The sequence below is a fragment of the Peromyscus leucopus genome, chromosome 12 (assembly GCF_004664715.2).
Source record: "Peromyscus leucopus breed LL Stock chromosome 12, UCI_PerLeu_2.1, whole genome shotgun sequence".
Lineage (NCBI taxonomy): Eukaryota > Metazoa > Chordata > Mammalia > Rodentia > Cricetidae > Peromyscus > Peromyscus leucopus.
Window position 1 is genome coordinate 6046851 of NC_051073.1, and position 24053 is coordinate 6070903.

The 24053-nt window shown below is 48.8% G+C and overlaps 1 long non-coding RNA gene across 1 annotated transcript; it reads right to left on the minus strand.

The window, feature by feature from the left end:
* Positions 1–1651: 1651 nt before the first annotated feature.
* On the minus strand, positions 1652–13004 carry LOC119088775. The gene is made up of 4 exons (XR_005092499.1): positions 12310–13004; positions 11387–11544; positions 4408–4615; positions 1652–2282 (listed from the first exon to the last, which is right to left on the minus strand). It is a non-coding gene; the product is annotated as an uncharacterized LOC119088775 (long non-coding RNA).
* Between the last annotated feature and the right edge of the window lie 11049 nt (positions 13005–24053).

A 24053-nucleotide genomic window follows, 5' to 3' on the forward strand; every position in this document is an offset into this window, starting at 1 on the left:
ATGGGAACGGAGTACGGGAGGTAAGTAGGCGGGGTCAAGGCAGGGTCAAGGGGAAGGGGTCAGAGGGAGCAGCCGTGGGAGAGGAAAACAAGCAGGGCTGACATGTGAGAAACACCACAGTGAAACCTTGTGTGCTCACCAAGAACTTTAATTTACAAAAGACCTGGCTAAACAAATAAAAATGTCCTGGCTAATTTCGCGTCAGGTTGACACAAGGTCCAGTCATCAGAGGAGGGAGTCTCAGCTGAGAAGACGAGAATGTAGGCAAGCCTGGAGGGTGCTTTCTTTTCCTTCCTTCCTTCCTTCCTTTCTTTCTTCCTTCTTTTCTCTCTCTCCCTTCCTTCCTTCCTTCCTTCCTTCCTTTCTTCCTAATCTCTCTCTCCCTTCCTTCCTTTCTTCCTTTCTTCCTTCCTTCCTTCCTTCCTTCCTTTCTTCCTTCTTTTCTCTCTCTCTCCCTCCCTCCTTTCCTTCCTTCCTTCCTTCCTTCCTTCCTTCCTTCCTTCTTTTCTCTCTCTCTCCCTTTCTTTCTTTCTTTCTTTTTCTTTCTTTCTCTCTCTCTCTCTCTCTCTCTCTCTCTCTCTCTCTCTCTCTCTCTGTCTCTCTCTCTCTCTTTCTTTCTTTCTTTCTTTCTTTCCCCCAAGACAGGGTTTCTCTATATAGCTCTGACTGTCCTGAACTCACTCTGTAGACCAGGTTGGCCCTAAACTCAGAGATCTGCCTCCCCAGTGCTGGGATTAAAGGTGTGTGCCACCACTGCTCAGCTGGGCATTTTCTTAAGTAGTGATTGATGGGGAAGGGCCCAGCCCATTGTGGGTGGTGCTATCCCTGGCTGGTGGCCCTGGTTCTATAAGAAAGCAGGCTGGGGCCGGGCGGTCTTTAATCCCAGCACTCAGGAGGCAGAAGCAGGCAGATCTCTGTGAGTTCTAGGCCAGCCTGGGCTACAGAGTAAGTTCCAGAAAAGGCGCAAACTACACAGAGAAAGCCTGTCTCAAAAAAAGAAGGATAAAAAAAAAGAAAGCAGGCTGAGCAAGCCAGTCAGCAGCTCCCCTCCATGGCCTCTGCATCAGCTCCTTCTCCAGGTTCCTGTCCTGCTTCAGTCCCTACTTTGACTTCCTCTGATGGTGAACAGTGATGTGAAGAGTCAGCCAAATGAACCCTTTCCTAACCTGGTTGCTTTTGATTGTGTTTCATCACAACGATGGTGTGCTGGCTAGTTTTCTGTCAGCTTGATACAGTCATCTGAGAGGAGGGACTCTCAACTGAGAAAATGCCTCTGTAAGATCCAAGTGTAAGGCATTTTCTTGATTAGTGATTGATGTGGGAGGCCCCGCCCACTGTGGATGGTGCCACCCCTGGGGCTCTCCAGACTACCAGCTTCTAAGGGTCTTCTCTTTGGCCATATTTTGTGTATGCTCTATCTAAAAAAGCTTGCCTGAAGACCAGAGGGGAAAGTTAGCCCCTAGTTAGCCACAGAGGCCAGGCAGTGGTGGCACACACCTTTAATTCCAGCACTTGGGATCTCACACCTTTAATCCCAGCACTAGAGAGGTTGAGACAGGAAGTGATATGGCTGGGTGGAGAGAGGAATATAAGGTGGGGGGAGATAGGAGCTCAGTCTTTTCAGCTGAGGAGTTGGTGAGGTGAGAGGTGGCTTGTTCCTTTGTCTCTCTGATCTTTCAGCATTCACCCTGATATCTGGCTCCGGGTTTTTATTAAGACCATTTAAGACACATGCCACACTTCCCAGCTCAGGTCTGTCCACAGCATGCACCCCAGCACAGTGCCATGTGCTGAGGACCGGGAGGACTTGCTGTAGCTGCCCACTGTGGGACACACCTGCCAAGTCATCACCTGGTCAGGCTAAGCACCCAAATTCTCTTCCTTATTCCCCTCTTTCTGCTCGTTTCAGCTGAGAAATGGCTTCTGTGGAGACTAGCAGAAATCATTCCTTGGTTTCTTTTCCTTCGGTCTTTCTGTTGAGGTATTTTATTGTGTTCACCCACCACCACCGTGTGTCTTCTGTTCTCATCTATCTTTTTTTTTTTTTCTGTTCTGCCTCTTCCTTTCTTCTTTTCCTTATTCTTCTTTTATCATTGTCTTCTTTTCTCTGTCTTAACAAGCAGCCCTAAAGGTTCTCCAAAGAGTAGAGAGGGACCCACTTGGGACAAGTCAAGATGCCAACAGCGTTGAGGATGCCAGGCTGAAGAGGAGGTAAGAGCGTGGGGTGTCACTGGATGGCTGTGGGAGTTCACCTGACAGTATCGTGCCCAGGCCTACAGCAACTAGAAACATAACCAAGTTGAGGGGTAAATAACCATGCTCACATGGAAAGCTGGGAGATGCCCCAGGACAGGAAGTGATTGGCCTTATAACAGGCAGGCAGGGTCTCAAGAATTGTCTGGATGCTATAGTTTAGAACTCGTACATAACAAAGTGCATTCTCCCACACAAGCATATTCTGAGCGAGGCTGAGTGTGCATGTGGCTCGTAAAAGGCAGCTTCTCCATGAGTGTTCAAAGCACGGATGCACAGACCTTTGCAATACAACATTGTTACTACAGCAGTAGCAATGACTTCTAGCTTCAACACCCTAAGGAAACAATCTAATTCTACGTTGTGTTTAAGGACCGGGGCGCAGAGACAGATTTAAAGGCCACTAGTAACTTCCCATTGCTAGCAACCATGTGAGACCACTCTACTCTGGGACAGCAGTTCTCATGGTTTGAACAGAGAAAGAGTCCAGCACGTAACTTAGGGATGAAGTGGCATCTGGATGCAGAGCTATCTCTCTAATCCAACACCACACGTGTGTGACGCTGAGAAGCTGCTTTGTCACAGATGCATGGAAGACATCAGGGGGATGCCACAGGCGGGCTGGGGAGTCACACAGACAGGAGCTGAGGAGAAAAGGTCAATTGCTGAAGTTGGACGTAACTTGAGGAAGCTGGAGAGACTGGAGGCCAGGGCAGGAGGATGAGGGTGGGAGGGAGGGGGAGGTGGAGGGGAGGGGAGGGTGGAGGGGAGGTGGGGATGAGGGTGGAGGAGGAGGTGGGGTGAGGGTGGAGGGGAGTGGGTGAGTGGAGGGGGAGGTGGGGATGAGGGTGGGGGGAAGTGGGTGAGGGTGGAGGGAGGTGGGTGAGGTGGAGGTGGGATGAGGGTGGAGGGGGAGGTGGGGTGAGGGTGGAGGGGGAGGTGGGTGAGGGTGGAGGGGAGTGGGGTGAGGTGGAGGGGGAGGTGGGGATGAGGGTGGAGGGAGAGGTGGGGGTGAGGGTGAGGGGGAGGTGGGGTGAGGGGGAGGGGAGGTGGGGATAGGGTGGAGGGGGGGTGGGGTGAGGTGGAGGGGGAGGTGGGATGAGGTGAGGGGGAAGTGGGGAGGTGGAGGGGAGGGGGTGAGGGTGGAGTGGGATGAGGGGAGGGGAGGTGGGTGAGGGTGAGGGATGGGTGAGGTGGAGGGAGTGGGTGAGGTGGAGGGGAGTGGGTGAGGGTGGAGGGGGTGGGGGTGAGGGTGGAGGGGAGGTGGGGTGAGGTGGAGGAAAGGGGGGTGAGGGGAGGGGGGTGAGGGTGGAGGGGGAGGGGGGGTGAGGGGAGTGGGATGAGGAGGGAAGGGGATGAGGTGAGGAAGGTGGAGGGTGAGAGGGAGAGGTGAGGGTGGAGGGGAGGTGGGGTGAGGGTGGAGGGGAGGTGGGGTGAGGGTGGAGGGGAGGGGGGGGGGGGGTGGGGTGAGGGTGGAGGGGGGGGGGGGTGAGGGTGGAGGGGGGGGGGTGGGGGGGGGGAGGTGGGGTGAGGGTGGAGGGGGAGGGGGGGGGGTGAGGGTGGAGAGGGGGGTGGGGTGAGGGTGGAGGGGGAGGTGGGGTGAGGGTGGACAGCAGGCTTGTGAGAACTCTGAGAGCCAGACCAAGGATTTAATAGTCCCTGAGCCAAACCATGGGTACAACCTACCAGAGATGACATAATGAAGCTCTGGATGAATTCCCGTGATGTGACAGTGGGATGGGACAGGAAGGGATTTCACACACACACACACACACACACACACACACACACACACACACAAATGGCCACAGTGAAATCAGCATCAGTTCCTAACTTGCTGGTGTGTTTCAGTGTGTGCACACACATACTCATACACAGACACTAACATATGTGTGTGCACAGGTATACTTGCGTATGTGTCACATAGAGACTACTTTTTAGATCATTGTGTGTATGGCATCTATGTGTGTGTATGTGTATTATGTGTTTGTGTGCTATATGAATATGTGTGTGCACATGAGTTTCCGTGTACACGTGTGGAAACACTAGTGCCACAGGGTATTCCTGGAGGTATGCTGGCCTTCACCCTCTACCCTGATTGAGACAGGGTCTGTCTGTTGATCACCACCATGTTCACCAAGCACACTGGCCTACCTCCACCTCCTATCTTCATGCGGGAGCAGCAGGATCACAAGTGCATGCTGCCGCACCGAGATTTCCATGGGTTCCCGGAAGTCAAACTCAGGTCCTTGTGTGTGCATGGTGAGCGCTTTCTCCACGGAGCCATCTCTCCAGCCCACGCAGTGTCTTTACAGTGAGTTTCTGAGGATTGGCATGTTGATACGGATGCTTCGAGATGAACCTAGGAGTGATCTGAGGATCAGTTTAGGGGAGGTGTCCAGCAGGGAGGAAGCAATGAGAGCCGCTGAGGGACCACTGATGGGAGGGACCCTGGGATGGAGAGGGTGATGGGAGGCACAGAATGCGAGGCTGCCAGCCCACAACAAAGAAGGAAGGCAGCCACATGGGGCCTGAAGAGTCAGAGAAAGGAGCCTCGGACAAAGAGGGGGTACAGCAGCAGGACTATGGTTGTCCCTCTCTTGGGGACAGCACAAGTGCCAGCTCCTTCTGAAGGGAGGAGAGATGAGTGTGTACAAGCATGACAAGCTTCCTGTAAGGGAAAGGAAATTAGGATTACACACTTATTGGGATTAAACTACTGCAGTTTGGAGAAAACAATATTGCATACTTTGTGACTAGGAAGACACAAAAATGAGTCTTACTAGTGCTTTTGCAAACCTCTTTAAAGGAATTTTTGAATAGACATGTATATGGTATGCATCTATGTGTCACCAAAAAAGTCTTCGTTTTTCCCCAACTTCCACTATTCTGTGAATATGGCCTTATTTGGACAAAGGGTCACTGTAGACGTGATTAAGTTAAGGATCTTGGGATGAGATCACCCTCGATTTATGGTGAATCCTAAGCCCAGTGACTAATGTCCTAAAAAGAGGAGGAGATCTGACCCTCCAGAGGAGGTGAGGATGGGAGCAGAGACAGGGTCATGCATCCCTGAGACACAGGTCACCGGCAGATCCCAGCTGCCACCAAGTGCTGGGAAAGCAGCATGGCGTGGATTCAGCCTGCAAAAGTGACCAGCCCGCCTGACAGCTGGTTCCAGACATCTGGGAAGATAACTTCCGTTGCTTTAAACCACCCTATTTGTGGCAGTTTGTCACAGCAGCTCTAGCAAACTCACCCAGTGAGAATAGTCATTTATTTCATAAAAAAGTATGAGGACTGATGGGAAAAATGGGGACAAGCCAACAGGCCTGCCTGAGGATACCCACTGCTCCTGACCGAAAGCAAGAAAGGAGGGGAGAAGAGAAGGAGGGTGAGGAAGAGGAGAGAGGAAGGGAAGAAGGGAACAGAGGAAAGAGGGGAGGGAAGGGAAAGGAGACAGCCAGAGCAGTAGAAAACTGGTGACCTTTGACCTTGGCCACAACTGTGTGACTTCAGTGGCCTAGGCTGCTGACTCCTTATTCTCTTAGCCTGGGGGAGTAGCTGGAACTGAGTCTGGACCCAGCCTGCCTAGGTTTGAACCCTAAGGCCTTGGGACATCTGGTCTACCTGTGATTCAGTGTACTCATGCGCAGACTGAAATGCCAATGACCCCTGCCTTGGGTGGTTTTCAAGGTTGTGTGGTCTCCTTGTATGAATGACCGGGTAACATGTTTGGGATGAATAGAGCAACCGTGATAGTAGAAATCTTATCATCCCCTCCAGGGCTCCAGGAACATCATGAAAGAGTGTATAGAGAAAAAAAAAAGGTGCTGGATGAGAGAGTAGAGGCCTGTGAAATGCTGTCGGATGGCCTGACCTGGCCTGGCACTCCTGAACTCACAACCGCTGTGATGGCCTCTACAGGGTCTGCATAAGACTGAGCCGATAAACATTCTGTCACAGATTGGGCGGGGCTCTTAGGGCTCAGCCCCTCCCAGGTGCACTAACTATAGTGGAGAGCAGCTGGTGGAGTGGAAGCCATTGTTTCCAGAAGTGTCTTCAGTGTGAGTTACTTACACTCCGTGGGACAGGATCACACCCAGGTTCCATGCCGGACTAGAAACAAGACCAAAAGCACGAAAGGGAGATGGGGACTTGGTGGGAGGAGGGGCCTGGTGGGATGGGAAGAGGAGAAGAGGGTGAGGGGATGGGTGTGAGTGACCAGAATGTATCACGTGTGTGTACAAAACGATCAGATAAATTCAGGTGTTCATAAGTGGGCCTACCCGGAAGACAGCACTGAAAAGATGAACAACAGCCTCATCCCTGATGCCACATAGCTGGGCAGACACTGAAAGCCTGAGCTGATGGGGCCCAGGCCCAAGCCATGGGCACGATACGGCACCGGCGCAGCCCGCCAGGTGGCAAGGGTGTTAGCAGGTGGTGAGGCAAACACTGAGGAGTCATCACTGGGGAAGTGGGGTCATGAGCCTGGGCGAGGACCTGTAAGTGGCCACCAAAGGCATCTCTGCAGATCATCATCCAGTGCATGAGGAATCTCGGTCACCTGGTGTCCCCTGCTGTGGAGAGTCATGATAAGAACTCCCACCTGATCCACACAGAAACCCCGCACAATAGGGTGAAGCCACCATTTCAAAAACAGTCCCAGAAAAGATTCCACAATCTGTGCCAGCAGCCTTGAAAATGGCCCCATCAGAACCAACTCCAATCCATCAGAACCTACTCCGATGGTGGGCATCTGCGGTTGAAAGCTGGCACTCTGGTGTCCAACCCCTAAGATCTGAATTCCTCTGATAGTCAGGAACAGTGAGACTCATGGCGGGCTCTTTTATATCTGCTCTTAGATTCTTCAGCCAATGTCAGGGCTGGTGGGATTGTTTAGAGAGGCCTCAGGTAGCTCCCAGCCCATGTGAATGGTTCTACATTGATCCGCACTTGGTCTTGTTTTGTTTAAGGATAAGCAGATGTGAAGACAACACGCAAAAGTTAAGTGTTATAATAATAACCCTGAAAATCAATAAGCAATACAAAAGAAAGACAGAAGCCCCCTCAAACAAGCTAGTCCAGAAAGGGAGCAACCCAGGCTGCGTGTGATGGGGTACATCTGTAACCCCAACACTCAGGAGGCACAGACAAGAGGATTTCAAGTTCAAATCCAGCATGGACTACATAACAAGACCCTGTCTCAACCCCATCCTGAAAAGTAAGAAGGGAATAAAGGGGAAGGGAAACAATAGAAATCCAAACAACAAAGGGTGTGGGACCTTAAGCAACTGACTTTATAATAATAAAAATACAAACAAAACCACTGCATTTAAAGAACTAAAAATACCACATGGCTGGCAAGGGTATGGGGCCCCTGCACTTCTCAAGTGCTTCTCGTGGGGTAAGTTGATACAACCACTCAGAAAAATATCTGGAAGTATCCACCACAGCTAAATATACAGAGTGACCCACACCTCTGTTCTCGCCTGGGATGTGAACGCCTACATCCCCCCAGGCATGGCAAAATCAACTGGAAGCAATCAGGATACCCTTCCACAGAAGAATGGGTAAGTGAACAGCGGTTTGCTCGTGCGCGGGTAACATGCACAGTGAGAAGGCCCCAGTGTGGGTGGATCTGACAGACACAGAGTTCCTGCCTGAGGATACCCACTTCTCCTGACCGAAAGCAAGAAAGGAGGGGAGAAGGGAAGGACGGTGAGGAAGAGGAGAGAGGAAGGGGAAAGGGGAACAGAGGGAAGAGGGAAGTGGGGAGGGAAGGGAAAGGAGACAGCCAGAGCAGTAGAAAACTGGTGACCTTTGACCTTGGCCACAACTGTGTGACTTCAATGACCTAGGCTGCCGACTCCTTATTCTCTTAGCCTCTTAGGAGTTCACACAGTGTAAGAAGCCAGGCGCAAACTGGGCGGCTGTGGTGCACGCCTTTAATCCCAGCACCGGAGAAGCAAAAGCAGGCAGCGCTCCGAGTTTGAGGCCACCCTGCTCTACAGAGAGAGTTCTGGCACAGCCAGGGTTACACAGAGAGGCCTTGACTCAAAAAAAATTTTTTTTAAAAAGAATGAAAGAAAAGGAGGAGGAGGTCAGGCGCAGCATAGGTCCTGGGTGTCCCCAGTTAAATGAGGGTCGTGGACAGGCAAAGCTGTTAAGAGGGGAAGTGGGGGGAATTATCTAGAAGAGGCTAACAAAGAACTTTCTGGAAGAGCTGGAAATGTATATTTGGGTGGTGGTTATATGGACATTTCTATACATTAAAATCCACTGTGTGGTAAACATATGAGTTCACTTTATATAAATTAGATTCAATAAAAAGTAAATTTATGCCTATAGTTCCAGCACTCAAGAGGGAGATGCAGGAGGCCAAAAATCCTGTATCCAAAATAAAATAAAATAAAATAAATAATATTTTTTAAAACTTAAAATATCAAACCAGTAGTAAAATGTCATCTAATCCCTCAATAATAGGAAAATAAATTATAAATATATTTAAGTGTTACTCTTATTTGGGGCAGGTGAGAGACATATAGAATGATAATTCAAAAGAGTAATCCTAAAAACTCAAACAATGCCTCTCTCTTACACCAGCACTTTCATGGACAGAAACTTAACCTGTGAAAGAAGCCAAGAGATGCACAAAAATACTTTTACAAAGCTCTCTAACTCCGCGTTGCTTAGAACAGTATGGAAATTTGAGCACACGGGATTGATTAAAAGCTAGATTATATAATTTTGCCACATGTGTGAGATAGAATGTTCTGGACACCCATTAGAAGTAAGGGAAGAGGGGCCAGCGAGGTGGCTCGGTGGTTACGAACACCTGCAGCTCTTGCAGAGGACCCAGGTTCAATTTTCAGCACCCAAGTGGCAGCTCACAACTATCTGTAACTCCAGTTCCAGGGGATCCAGTACCTTCTTCTGGCCTCTTCAGGCATTAGGCATGGACATGGTGTGCAGATATTCATGCAAGTAAAACATACACACATAAAATCAAATAATAATAAACTTTCAAAGTTAAAAAATTAATGGAATAGGCCGGGCGTTGGTGGCGCACGCCTTTAATCCCAGCACTCGGGAGGCAGAGCCAGGTGGATCGCTGTGAGTTCGAGGCCAGCCTGGGCTACCAAGTGAGCTCCAGGAAAGGCGCAAAGCTACACAGAGAAACCCTGTCTCGAAAAACCAAAAAAAAAAAAAAAAAAAAAAATTAATGGAATAGGAAATAGCAAACAATAAGGCATAACACAAAATGCTCCTTATAATCTTGTCTTCATGAAAGGTGGATATAGACATATGGATGGACAGAGGACCTGGGTAGATGATAGCATCATCTAACATAGATCATTCTCTCTTGGAATGGCAGATCATGAGAGACATCTTTGTTTTTTATGGCAAAGGAACGGAGCCGGAGTGCTGTTTAAAGTAAGGGAATGTATTCTGATATTTAGATCACTGTTCTGAAGGCTGGAAGTTTAAGATTGAGCGGCTTCATCTGTTTGGACTGTGGTAAGGGCCTGTGGCAGCGACGTGTGTGGAAGAAACCGTCAGTGAGACCAGAAGCACGGGACAGATGGGTTACAGGAGGGCACAAAAGGGGTGACAGCACCCCATGCCTCTTCTGAGGCTGTGAAACCCAGACTCCCATTCCCCTCCCACTTAACTACACTGCTACCAAACACAGGTGGAGTCCGTGCTCATGACTGTACACAAAAGATCCTCACCCCTGCCCAGCTGTGTGGTGAACTTGGCTCCTTCCCCCTCCTCCTCCTGTATATCTTCCCCCTGTCAGCGTGGGTGGGAACATGCTGAAGGCAAAAAAAAAAAAAAAAAAGGAGGAGGAGGAGGAGGAGAAGGAAGAAGAAGAAGAAGAAGAAGAAGAAGAAGAAGAAGAAGAAGAAGAAGAAGAAGAAGAAGAAGAAGAAGAAGAAGAAGAAGAAGAAAGTCTTGTCCTTGTGATCACAATAACCCAGTCAAGGAAGCTGGACCCACTGGCCCCCTACACTGAAGGAAAGGGACCCACCCATATGTCCGAGGCTAGGCACGGTAGATAAAAGCCATAGGCTGAGTTGGTGAAGTGATTGCAGGCACGAAGACCCAAGTTTGATCTCCAGAATTCATGTTTTTAAAAGTTGGATTTGGTAGCATGTCCTCACAATGCTAACACTGGGTAGACAGAGAGGCAGGTGCCTAGACCTGCAACTGGCCAGCCTAGCCCACAAGGAAAGTTCCAGGCTAATGAAAAATTTAATCTCAGAAGACAAGGTGAGTGGCACCTAAGGAACAGTATCTGACTGAGGTTGTCCTCTGGCCTCCACATACACACACACACACACACACACACACATACACACACACACACACACATACACACACACCACACACATACACACATACACACACATACACACACACATACATACACACATACACATATACACACACCACACACACATATACACACACCATACATACATATACACACACCACACACATACACACACACCACACACACACACACACACACACACAATGTGCTCTAATTGAAAAGAAGAACATGTCCTGGTGATTGGGGCCCAGGATGAGTCTGGGGTTTCTCTTCTCCCTGAGAGCCTTTCACAGTGAGTCTAGACTCCTGAGTTTCTTCAGTGACTCCTTTGACACTACAGTCTAGATGCTCAGGAGACTTACTATGTCCCAAGAATTACCTACCAAGAGCACAGCATATCCAAAGCCTGGCTCTACCTTGATATTTTCTTTCTCTTTTCCATAGTAGAGACATCAAACCACAGGGTTACTCTCTACTGCTAGGAACAGCTACTCAGATCGTAGGTGGACTGCCACCTGGAGTTTCTGGCCTTCAGGGTTTTGCCTGTTTAATAATCCCCAACCCAATGATGAAGGAACCATCGACACTGGCCTTTTAGACAGGTACCTGGTCCTGTCTGGTCCCCCGGTCCCGCTCCCACCCCACTCCATCCTGTCTCCTCCTCATACCACCTCGTACCCATTCCTCCCACACCCTCAGGCTTCTGGAGGGACTTGAAGATTATACAGGAGGAAAAGTTCTTTGTAACCTAGAATATCCACCCTGCGTTTGATGTGTTTTCTTTATTACCTGTGTCTTGATTCCATTTGCGAGGGCCACTCCTCATCTCCCCATGTCCTTTATTCTCCAAGACAGTAATGTGATGTAGACGCCACCCAGGAAGAGTCGGTCTTGTCCAAACGGTCATCAAAGCCAAACAGCCATCCTATTCCTCAAGTCAGGTGCATCTGCTTGTAAGAGACCATCAAGGATTGGCCCCGATGTTCCCTTGGTGAAGGGGGTAAGGGCGGGGAGGGACATTGGATCCTCATTTGAGAGTCTGGATACTCCTTCCAACCATTTGTATGCACTTCTGCCCCAGCTCTATGTGACCTCTCAAGAGGTACCAGAGTATACAGACTGGAGGGGATTAACTGAGAGGGTCTCCATCATCCATGCTGAGAGAAGACCAGACCACCCAGAACGACTAACAAACCCCTCACCCATGCTCTAGAATTAACCTCAATAAAATCATTGATTCCCACGGTTGAATTTGGGACATTGTACTTGAGTTTGTTACTGGGACTTTATAAGGAGGGAGTGGACATCATTTACATTTCCCAAATAAAAGAATTTTCCCGACAGTTGGCCTCATGCTCAGAGGTCCTGCCTGGCTAGTGACCAGTGCCTGAGCTATAGAGGCTCCTGAGTACCCATTTTACTTTGGCTCCATAACCTTGGGGACCTTGACAGAGTCAGGGCATGCATAAATGCCACATGTAGGGCTGATAGAATTAGTTGCTGGCCCTGGGGAAGGGGTGTGGCTTGAGATCAAAGAAATTTTGATTAGGAGATGCCCCCTTAGTCCCCAGCTTGTGTGTGTGTGGGGGGGGGAGGCGTGGAATGGAGGTAAGGGTGTCTGTGCTTGCAGGCAAAGGTCACCAAGAGTGAACGAAATACCTTGAAAAGATGCTCCTGGGCTGGAAGCCACCGAATTCTCTCCACTTACTTACCCGGTACTTTTCATCTTCAAAGCTCTGTGCCTCAATTAAGTAATTAATAGGTCTGGTCATGTCCACAGCGCTCCAAAAATAAGGCTGTTGAGGTTTTGCTTTTCCTCCAGAAGACACGCTTTCTCGTGGAGCCCAGGGAAGCCCAGAGAAGACAGCCAGGGTCCAACCCCTCAGACCTCCACTTTAGACCAGTTTAAACTGGGCAAGAAGGCGGAGGAAGCCCACGCAGAGGTTGTGGTCTGCTGCCCCCTGGAGGGTGTTCTGATAACAGCAAGAAAATGGATCCACATAAACAATGCCTCCAGTAATAGGAAGAAAACAGCCTTTCGTCTATGAAGAAGTGTCTGGCCGTTCACAGCCTCCGTAAAAAGAGGAAAATACTAACCTGGAGCACAATAACTCCTCTCTATTTTCAGCCACAGCCTAGACAGACGGTGTTGATACCGCGTTAACAAGTTCCAAGGGCTAGTGCCTTCAGAGTAAAATGAGAGGACTCCTGAATTAATGGGTGAAAACTCCCCTTCATACATCAGAGGAGGAAAGGAAGGTAATTGCCCTCAATATTTATTTTTGATTTGGAAAAATCCAAAGCAAGAGGCTTTGAAGAAGTCAAGATCTGATTATAATTCTAGGCTCTGTGCCAGTGGGGTAAATTGTCTGGCAGATTTTTTCCAGCATTATCGACTCCCTTCGCATCTGACGCCAATGGCCCAGCATGGTACAAAGGGCTCAGGACAGGGTGTCGTTACTACATCACTGGTGATAGCCTGGTCACCCCCACTCTTAGAATCTCCAGCCTGTAAGCAGTCTGGGTTCTACTTTGAGGTCCTCAGGATTCAGTGTTCCCGGCTGGCATGCCTAAGGACTTCTTGACTTAGACAAATAAATAAGTAAACAAACATTTAAAAGGCACACACACTCAAGATGTGTACAGGCTGTGTGTACTCTCTTGTACATACAGACGTGTAGATGTACAGAACTTTCTACTAGCCCAGCCTGGAGTCACGGGGGCTGAGAGCTGGTCTGCAGTAGATCCCGGGCTGAGAGTCAGTCAACAGTATTCCAAGAGAGGTGAGGAAACAGCCAAGAAGCAGGCACACTGGCTAAGCCTGAGCTGGTGGGAGGGTGTGCATGGTAAGGATCTACCCTGTGGTCTGAGCCAAACATGGCGGACCGGAGCTCTCCCTCTGTTTCCCAGGGAGCTCAGGTTAGTGAGACATGGGGCTGGAGAAGGTACTTAGGGCTAGAAGAGAACAAGATGATGCAGAAGGAGTCGAGACCCAGCAGATGGAGTACCACTACCAGTTGCCCTGAGAAGCGGTGGATATTGGAGCTGGGTGTCACCCAGACGTGGATCAGCCATGCTGCCAAGCCAAGAGAGGCAGCTCCCGAAACAGATGAAGGCATTGCCCTAAGAACAGCTTTTTTTCCAACTGACACCAGAGTGACCCAAACACTCTTCCAGAAAGTCCAGTTTTAAGACGGTATAACAGGCTGTCTTGGAAAAGGCTTAACCAAAACCATGGGGTGGGGCGTGGGGAGGGCGGGGCATACAATAACCAAATCCCAGTGACCCCACCCTGTCTGCAGTTACTCAGGGCTCACTGGCCAAGACCCAGAGAGCAGCCAAGTCCGGCTGCAGTCTATCCAAATTCAATTTTCTACTGAAGATGGAAACAAGCCAAGCAAGGTAAACTTAGAACAGGACACAGCACACGTTGTCATCAGTGACCCCAGCGAGGTCCCCACCCCCTTGGGAGGATGGTGACATGCCACAGCCATCTGCTGCTCAAACGTTTTTTTCAGATAGAAGTCGATTTATTGTACAACTACAGGATGACACCATTATAGTCTTTGTTTTACAAGTGGGGAAACTGAGGCACAGCGCCAGCCAGGTGACTTACCTAAGCTCCCAATGTAATAGCAGCGCAGGTCTGAACCCATTTGTCTGTCTCTCCGTTTCTACATGCAAGGGTTGTGATGAAAGCCAGAATGGCCAGCATGCTATCTGGAGACAGTGGTGGGGAACGACCATGGCAAAGTGATGGTGGTCACCCTGGGAAGAGGGAGGACCGGCGAGGAGGCTCCGTGGAGCTGGGAGCTCATGCCAGAGGCCACTGAAGACCCCATTCTCAGCACGTCCTTATTTTCTATGACTCCGGCCTTCCCTGGGTAGACATTTCCACTTCTGTTGAATGAAAAGAATATATAAAGCTCGAGACACAATACTGTGTGTGTGTGCCTTTTAAATGTTCATTTATTTTAAACATTTTTGTCTAAGCCAAGAACAGGTAGGTGTTCATTGAGCCCACGGTGTACTCACCGGGCTCAGCCCCGCAGAGAGCAATCCCTGGGAGCAAGGGATGTAGGAGTTGTATTCACTGTTGGGTCATGAGCGCTCAAAAAGCAGGGCACCGTGGAAGAGGACGTAGGCTTGGGAAGGAGCAGCGGCCTTGGGTCCAGGGAATATGGCCACACCGTAAGAGAGAAGAAGCCCCTTTGGAAGGCAGCTGGGGTGGAGAAATAGCCGTGAGGGGAGAGGCTCCTGATGCAACGCTCTCCTTGCCGCAGCCCCCTTCCCACCGAGTCACCCCCACAGTTCCCTCCTCAGCTCTAGACCTAGGCTGAGGGAGGGGTGGGGTCGAGAACCACTGTCCTTTCAGACATCAGTCCTGTCTTCCTGTCTGTGGCTAACACTCCCCCGCGGGTGAGGACCATTTCTGAGGTCCAGAGTCTTTGAGATTTGCTCTTTTCACTCCATTCATGTCCACTTCTAAAAGCAGCTGAACATGGGGTGGGGGGGAGGGGCAGGGTTGTCATGGGTGATCATGGAGGGGACTCAGAGGTCTCTTGGCCATGTCATCTGTGTCTAGTGGTTTTTGATTGAAAATTGTTTACTCTTTGCCTATTTATTTTTCAACTGTAATGTGAATTACCTGAGGCTTATATCAGGTGCAATATTAAAAGACTAATTTAAATTTTCTTAACTTTTTTTCTTTCTTTTTTTCTTTTTTCTTTTTCTTTCTTCCTTTTTTTTTTTTTTTTTTAGGTTTTTCTAGACAGGGTTTCTCTGTGTAGTTTTGTGCTTTTCCTGGAACTCACTTTGGTAGCCCAGGCTGGCCTTGAACTCACAGAGATCCACCTGGCTCTGCCTCCCGAGTGCTGGAATTAAAGGCGTGTGCCACCACTGCCCGGCCACTTTTTCTTAACTTTTCATCAAAAGAGGTATATTAGTTACTCTCCTTGTTTCTATAATGAAATACCTGGCAAGAAGCAACTTAAGGGGGCAGAGTTTATTCTGGCTTGCAGTTTATGGGGGTACGGTCCATCCTGGGGTGGAAGCATGAGGTGGCTGATCACATTGTACACAGTCAGGAAGCGGAGGATGATGAACACTGGTACTCTGCTCACTAGCTCCTTTTTATTCCATCCAGGACCTCAGTCCACAGAATAGTGCTGCCCACATTCAAGGTGGGTCTTTCCTCAATTAACATAATGTAGAAAGCCCTTTAAATACATATGACCAGAAGTTTATCTTTCAGACAACTCTAGAGCCTGACAAGTTGATAGTCAATATTAACCATTATGGGCCAAGAGGAAACTCAGATTTGGTTACTGGGGAAGAGAAAGTTGGGGATATAAACACAACTACAGCATTAAGCTCCACATAACAGTCTAGGCCCATCCACAGAGCACCAGAGGATGCCCACTAGGGTATTAGAGTTGAGAAAGTTGCAAATTCCCCGTTCCCAGCGGGCTTGGCCTGTGACCTGACATGGGCTGGGAGGAGACACAGTGTGAGCCACAGTCATCACCTGTGGGATCTTCTGCCTCTCCACCAGCCCTGGACACGCTCCCAGACACCTTTCCAGACAGAAATCTGGAAACCAACTTCTGGTCTTTCCATCTGCAAAATGGGGACGGGTCTTCAGCATTTTCCTTGAGGACCTGGCTGAGACATAAACTAGATATGTGTACATCACCTGGCACAGGATCTGCACAGCTCTACTGCTAGCCATCCGCTTGGCTCCAGCCTTTCCCTCTTCTGTGTGAGCCTAGAAGATCCCTAACAGCTCTCAGAAGGAATCAAGCCCCGCCCAAGCCTTCCTCTTGGACTTGGGTCTGTGCTGATTTCTTGCTGCATTTGTCACAAACCAGTAAAGCCTAGCAAGCCGACTGGCCCTGGACCTCCAGTGATGAAAAGCATGCCAAGCCGCCTTAGGTTAGCTTGGACATGGATCCCGAGAACGGCGTTTGCAGGTGTCCTGTGGTAAAACATGCCATGGGCAGTAAACATACCATTGTCCCTAAAGGGAGCACAAGAAACCAGTACCCTGTGGAGTAGACCCAGCCCCAGTGGATTCTCTCTGGGGAGCAGCCTATGAGCCAGGTCATCTGGGGTCTCTTTGACACCCTCACTATTTCTAATAGATGTTGACTTAAGAGCGGAGCAAAGACCCAGAGAGTCTAGAGAGGGAGTCTAGAGTCACATTATTTGTGGTGTGTGTGTGTGTGTGTGTGTGTGTGTGTGTGTGTGTGTGTGTGAAGGTAAACAGGTGTATATGTGAATACCTGTACCCATGGGGGCCAAAGTCAACCTCATGCATCATTCTTTAGGACACCCCCCCCCTGTTTTTGAGACAGGGTCTCTCCCTGGAACCTAGGGCTCACCAATTAAGGTATACTAGCTGGTCAGCAAGACTAGGGACCCAACTCAGTCAACAAACATCTCGAGTGCTGGTAATACAAGCTCAAGCCACCTTGCTGGGTTTTTAGATGGGTGCTGGAGGTGGAGCACAGGTCCTCATATGTGGCAAGTGTCCCCCCACTGAGCTATTTCCCAGGCCCTAGATTTAACTTGTAACTGAGTATCTACTACTGCATCATGGAGAAGGTTCCTTTCTGGGTTTCTTCTTCTGTAAGATGAGGGTTTGCCCTGGACCACCTCCCATGGGTGTTAAGACTAGATTCCGAGTCCATGTGTCTTTCCTAAAATGATGCTCAACACACACCATATCAGGTAGGTGTCAGTTCCCAGGACTCTTTCCCAGGCTGGTACATGGGGATAGTGGACTCAGAGACTATGTTTTAGATGAGACCCCTAAAAGTGCTGCTCCAGCCTTCCCAAGGGTGGGACTCTAGTCCCACTGGGACACCAGATCAGACTTTCATGCCTGGGAAGGTCCCAGGAGAACTGCTCTAACAGAAGTCCGTGTTTGTGAAAGTGGCGACTGCAGAGACCAGCCGCTTCCACACACGGGCTCTCGTGTTGCCATTGTATCTGTCTGACGTTATCATGATCCTTCCGCAAGTTCACTGCCTGAGACTCCTAGAGACATGGTGACTTGTTACAATCAAAATCAAAATCAAAATTGATTAATTGATTATTGGGGAGCTTTGAAGGAAGTGAAGTTGTGAGGAACAGAATAGTTTGGTCTATCTTGGGCTCTGTGTAGCAAGACCTGGAGACTCGCTACTCAGCTTGGCTTCCAGTTGCTTGCCCAAAATCACCCAAATGTCTCCCAAGATCTATGGGCATGCACTGGGGCACACACCTGCTAAAAGGGGGCTGTAGTGAAACAGCAAGAGCCCTACATCCACGCCCAGAGTAAATCTACCCTGTGTTCCTTCTGGTGCAGAATCGCATCATTCGGAAGTGTGAGTGGCAGGTGTGGGAGGCTCATCACGGACAACCCAGTTTGGCCACAGTTTGTCTTGATTCTATGACTCCTGGCCGAGAAGGAAGCTTCACGTCTTAGATGGTGTTCATCCTTGCCAGACAGAGCTCATGCTGGTGCTTGAGTTGCCACTGGGACGGAAGTGGGAAGTGCGGGGCAGATCTCTCCTGGAGGAATTGACGCTTCTCTCCAAAGAATGGTTTGGCCGTGTTGTATGTGCGTCCGTTTCTCATGCTTTCCGAATGTCCCTTGCCTTGTGCCCTTTCTGCCATGCACGGGACAGTGCAGAGCCTTCCTCGGTGAAGCCTGGCTGGTGTGGCCACCAGGTCTGGGACTTCTAGTCCCTGTGGCTACATGTTAAATATAGTTCTTCTCCATATAAATTACCCAGTCTCAGCAACAGTATTATCACAAATAATAAAATAAAAAGAAGAGAGAGAGAGAGAGGAGGAGGGAGGGAGAGAGGGAGGGAGGAAGAAAAAAGAAGAAAAAGAGAGAGAAAGAAAGGAAGGAAGGAAGAAAGAAAGGAAAGAGGGAAAAAGAAGGAAGAAAGAAAGAAAGAGAGAGAGAAAGAAGGGAAGGAAGAAAGAAAGAAAGAAAGAAAGAAAGAAAGAAAGAAAGAAAGAAAGAAAGAAAGAAAGAAAGAAAGAGAGAGAAAGAAAGAAGAAAGATAGAAACTAGACTTTAAGCACCAAGGATGTGTAGAGTCCTTCCAGAGACATGGTGATCTTTACCCAGTGATCCTCGGGTTGGCTCCTGCTTAACAGCTATGAAACCCGAGGAGGGGAAGGACTTGTCTGAGATCAGGTAGCAGATTGGGAACAAAGCTGGAGGATGGGTCCAGCTTACCATCCCAGGATCCTTCTGCCCTCACAGAATGGGAAGAGAGGGCAGAGTGTTATAGCTACAGCCGCCTTCTCTGCAATCCAGAGTCCGTGGCCTGGTCTCTGTGTCACAGTGTGTGGTGTGGATCAAACCACTTCAAGTCAGATTTGGGGAAAGAGCTGGAAATACCTCACGGCTGGAGCTGGGACGTCTTGTGAACGCATGAAGGAACACAAAGTGACAGGTTACATGTGATCAACGCAAGCCACGCAGCCATAGTTTGTCTTGTTTCTTGAGACAGGGGCTTATGATGTAGGCCATGCTGGCCTCTTGCTGGTGGCCTTCCTGCCTCAGCCTCCTGAGTCCTGGATCGCAGGTCAGTACCACCAAACCCAGTGGCCATGCTTTCTCTAACCATTGTTCGCACGTGTCATGACTTGTCAAGTCTGGCCTGGTGAAGAGAGCCGCTCTCAAAGGAGGAATTTTTATTGGCAACTTTTTTATAATAAAGTTTTTTTTTAAAGAACAGTAACAACAAAAATAATAAATTTAAAAGATTTAAATATTTTTTAAGCACACTGTCTCAGGTATTTTGTTAGACAATGGAAGATGGGTCAGGACACTGTTCCAGTCTCTTCCATCACCAGAATCCTATACAGAGAACAGAAGTCCAAGGTTAGCCTGGGTGGATGACAGAAGAAGTGTTGGATACAGGAGAGAAGAGGAGGAGGAGAGACTGGGCAGTGCTTTCCAGTTACAGGATAAAAGGGACACACTTAGCAGCAGATGCGGAAAACTGGGGCATCGACACCACCCAGCCACCTTGTGTGAAACCTCCCACCTGCTCTTGACTCAAGGATCATCTAGAAAGTCACTCAAACTTCCTTCCCAAGATGGGAAGCAGCATGGGTTCCAAGCTGCTCCAGAGATGGCAGCCTCCAGGGGGCTTTGTAAACGGATGTCTTCTGTCCTGACTCCCCAGTCCAAATAACCACTCATGAATTACAAATGCTCAGCTGATAGCTCAGGCTTATTACTAACTAGCTCTTACAACTTAAATTAACCCATTTCTATTCATCTGTGTGTTACTATGTAGCTTGAGGCTTTACCTGTCCGTTAGCACGTCCTGCTTCCTGGGCAGCCAGCTGGCATCTCTTGTGACTCCTCCCTCCTTCTTCCCATCATTCTCAGTTTGGCTTTCCTGCCTAACTTCCTGCCCAGCTACCAGCCTGTCAGCTTTTTATTAACCAATGAAAGTAATACATATTCATAGTGTGGAAAAGGATTTTCCCATAGCAGGGCTTGCCTTTTGCTTGTATTGCACCCCACCTGAGAGATAAACCTATTTTCCTGAATTTGAAATGATAAATGGGGGTGTCACACACACACACACACACACACACACAAGTGGCCATCCCTCCTGGGTGGTTGAATGTTGAACATGCCTCCTGTACAATGTCAGCTTGTTCCCCAAGCTCTTACCAACCTATGCCTGGTGTGTGTGTGTGTGTGTGTGTGTGTGTGTGTGTGTGTGTGTGTGTGCAGAGAAGGAGCTCTATAAATTTAGAAATGTGAGAGGTTGGTAGGAGGTAAAATCTGCCACTTCCTCCACCCCAGCAAAGAAAGGAATGTCCACACCAAAGCCATGCTATCAAATGGGAGAAAGCTGGGGTGGGGGTCCCCCAAGTAGACACACAGAGGCTTATATTAATTATGACTTCTCAGCCATTAGCTCAGGCTTATTACTGACTAGCTCTTACACTTTGAATCCATAACTCTTATCTATGTTTAGCCACGTGGCTTGGTACCTTTTCTCAGTTCTGCCTTGTCATCTTGCTTCCTCTGTGTCTGGATGGCGATTCCTGACTCCTTTCCCCTTCCCAGCATTCTCCAAGGCTGCTCACCCCACCTATACTTCCTGCCTGGCTCCTGGCCAATCAGCATTTTATTTATCAACCACTCATAGCAACACATATTCACAGCATACAGAAAGACATCCCACAGCAGGCACCTTTCAGTAGGTCAATTGACACTCAGTTAAGGTGAAATAATATTCTTCAGAGACTGAAATACCTTTGAGGTTTTAAAGGCAACAATCAAAAGGCAAGAGTGAGAAACTTGCCAGTTGATGCCACATCATCATCAAGAGGTAAACTTGGGGGGCAGGGACAACCCCCAAGTTGATAAACAAGTACAGTTAGATTTTTAAGCCCATGCTCTGCCCTGCACCCATACACATTTTTCAATTCCAGCTTCCATAATAATTTAAAATCAACTATTGGAGCCCAGGCTTGGTACCAGGAGTGAACTGAATGAAGAATTGGATAGTGCCTACTGCAGGGCTGGAATTAGCAGGTCCAACCTCACAACCTGTCCTAGTTGGGTTCTTTTGTCAACTTGACACATGCTAGTTTTTCCTGGGAAAATAAACCTCAGTTGAGAAAATGCTTCCATCAGATTGGCCTGTAGGAAAATCAATAGGACAGTTTCTTGATTGATGTGGGATGGCCCAGCCCACTGAGGGTTCTTACCACCCCTGGGTAGATGGTATTGAGTTGTACAAGAAAGCAGGCTGAGCAAACCTTGAGGAGCAAGCCAGTAAGCATAGGCCCTCCATGGCCTCTGCTTCAGTTCCTGCCTCCAGGTTTCTGCCTTGAGTTCCTGCCCTGGCTTCCCTCCATGATGAACTATGACCTGAAAATTGTAAGAATAAACATCCGTTTCCTCCATGGGTTGCTTTTGGTCATGGTGCTTATAAAAGTAATAGAAACCTAACTGAGACACAGCTTTTTTCTGAGAGCTGTGCATAGATGTGGCAAGGAAGAATCTATTGCTGTGGGATGGTCTGTATGTCAAATTACTCTGATTGGTCAATAAATAAAACACTGATTGGCCAGTGGCTAGGCAGGAAGTATAGGCGGGACTAACAGAGAGGAAAAAAGAAAGAACAGGAAGGCAGAAGAAGTCACTGCCAGCCGCCGCCATGACAAGCAGCATGTGAAGATGCCAGTAAGCCATGAGCCACATAGCAAGGTATAGATTTATAGAAATGGATTAATTTAAGATATAAGAACAGTTAGCAAGAAGCCTGCCATGGCCATACATTTTGTAAGTAATGTAAGTCTCTGTGTTTACTTGGTTGGGTCTGAGCGGCCATGGGACTGGCGGGTGACAGAGATTTATCCTGACTGTGGGCAAGGCAGGAAAACTCTAGTTACAATCTATTCTGAGAACAGTAAATAAAGACACTGAGGACTGGGGAGAGGCTTTGCACAGAGGAGAGCCTTGTCTACCTAGAGAAGAAATGAACTTGAACAAGATGCTGACTGGTGAGTTTTGGTGAGGTTGACAAACAGTAGGCGTGGAGGGTCACAAAAATCAATACCTATTCCCTTTGACCCTTCCCACCACTTTCTGGGAGTCTGTGCCACCAGATGTTCTGAAAGTGACGTGGGGGCAAGACAAGTCCTCACAGTGTCACTGGCAAGGGCTGGAAGTTGGAAATAAAATCAGACGTCCATCAAGAAAAGCTTAGTTAAACAAGGCATGGGGCAGCTGAACAACAAACTATGAGAAGGAATGAGGAAGCTGTCTGGTGCTGATGTGGACACAGCTCCGGGTTGTTTTGGTAAGGGACCGAAAACAAGGAACATCATATTGTGTGCAGAACGTCACTGGTCGTGAAATAGGAGATGAGATCGGTGGCAGGTGTCCTATACCTTATCTAGAAGAATCTACAAACAAAGATGGTTGGTGTCTGTAGGCAGGAGGGGAGCTGTGCTGATGGGGGGCAGGCTAGAAGAAAGGGAAACATTGCAGACTTTTGTGTTTGGAAGTGCTTTGGGTGGTGGAAAGTTCACATGAAGGAACACATCAGTCTCATGGGAAAATATCCAGGATAGACAGGTCTAAAGAGATGGGTGCGTGGTTGCCAGGGTCTGGGGGGGGGGGGGTTACGACACAGAGAATGACTGCCCAAGAGAGACAGAGTCCCCTTCAGACTTTTTGGGTATCTAGACCTGGGAGGTTGTCATGGTCACATGGGTATTGAATGAACTGAAGGTGACTGGTTGTAAATTTTATGTGATGTATGTTTTGCTACAGTGAGAGAAACAGTGTATCTGTTTCCTAGTCCCCACACTTGTGAATGCACTGACCCTCACAGTTCATTCAAAGATTCTGTCCTCTGGGAGAAGTTCTCCATTCAGACAGGTGTCACTCGGGGGTGTTTTCATTGTCCTGCTCATTTTAGAAAGTTCGAAGGAAGGGGAAAACTATTAGCTCCACTTCCAGCATGTTTTTCCATGAACCTTGAAAGTCATACTCCCTAGTTTTACCTAATTCATGTAAAGCAGAACCCAGAGAGCGAGAGGTCGTAGCAGCCAGTGGGGTTGCAGGTGAAGGAGTTCATTCAGCCTGTAGGTTCCTGAGGTTCCCGATGCTAAAGAAAGGTCTGCGTCATCAGGGGCCCTGAAACTCTGCTACAAGGGCTGTGGGGAGAGCAGAGGAAAATGTGACTTCCACTAAGCTGAATAGTGCCTGGGCAACCAAACATAAGCCTAAGACAGGACATCTTTATTTTTAGGGTTGACAGCATTAATCTGTCAGAGTGCGGAGTGATCCGTGTCTGCCAGTAAGCTGTCTTTCCATACTGCTCCGTGAAAAACTGGAGGTTCGTTGCCTAGTTAACCAGGTCACCTGGCCAGACAGATGATGATTATTAACAGAGCCGGTGGATGGTCATGGAGCAGAATCAGCCCAGGAGTTGGGAAATGGGTTGCTTCGGAAGTTCTGAAGATGGACCCGAACCCAGGGACTTGCAGAAACACTGAATATGGTGAGCCGAGTGGTTAGGTCAGAGCAAAGCTTCTCAGCAGGTCCCCTCTTATTCCTCACTGCCATTCTGTGAAGAAGGCATTCCTTCTTGCTCTACACAAGGGAGCAGACTTTTCTAGAAGTTTCTCAGCCCACAGAATGTCATCATGCTTACTTAAGATGCCATTTTCCATCAGGATCTCTCTCTCTCTCTCTCTCTCTCTCTCTCTCTCTCTCTCTCTCTCTCTCTCTCTCTGTGTGTGTGTGTGTGTGTGTATGTGTTTGTGACTCCGTGTATGTATTTGTGTGTCTGTGTCCATCTGTTTGTCTGTGCTTCTTGTGTTTGAGTGCGTCTGTCTGTACTTCTCCCCCCCCACGTGTGTGTGTGTGTGTGTGTGTGTGTGTGTGTGTGTGTGTGTGTGTTAT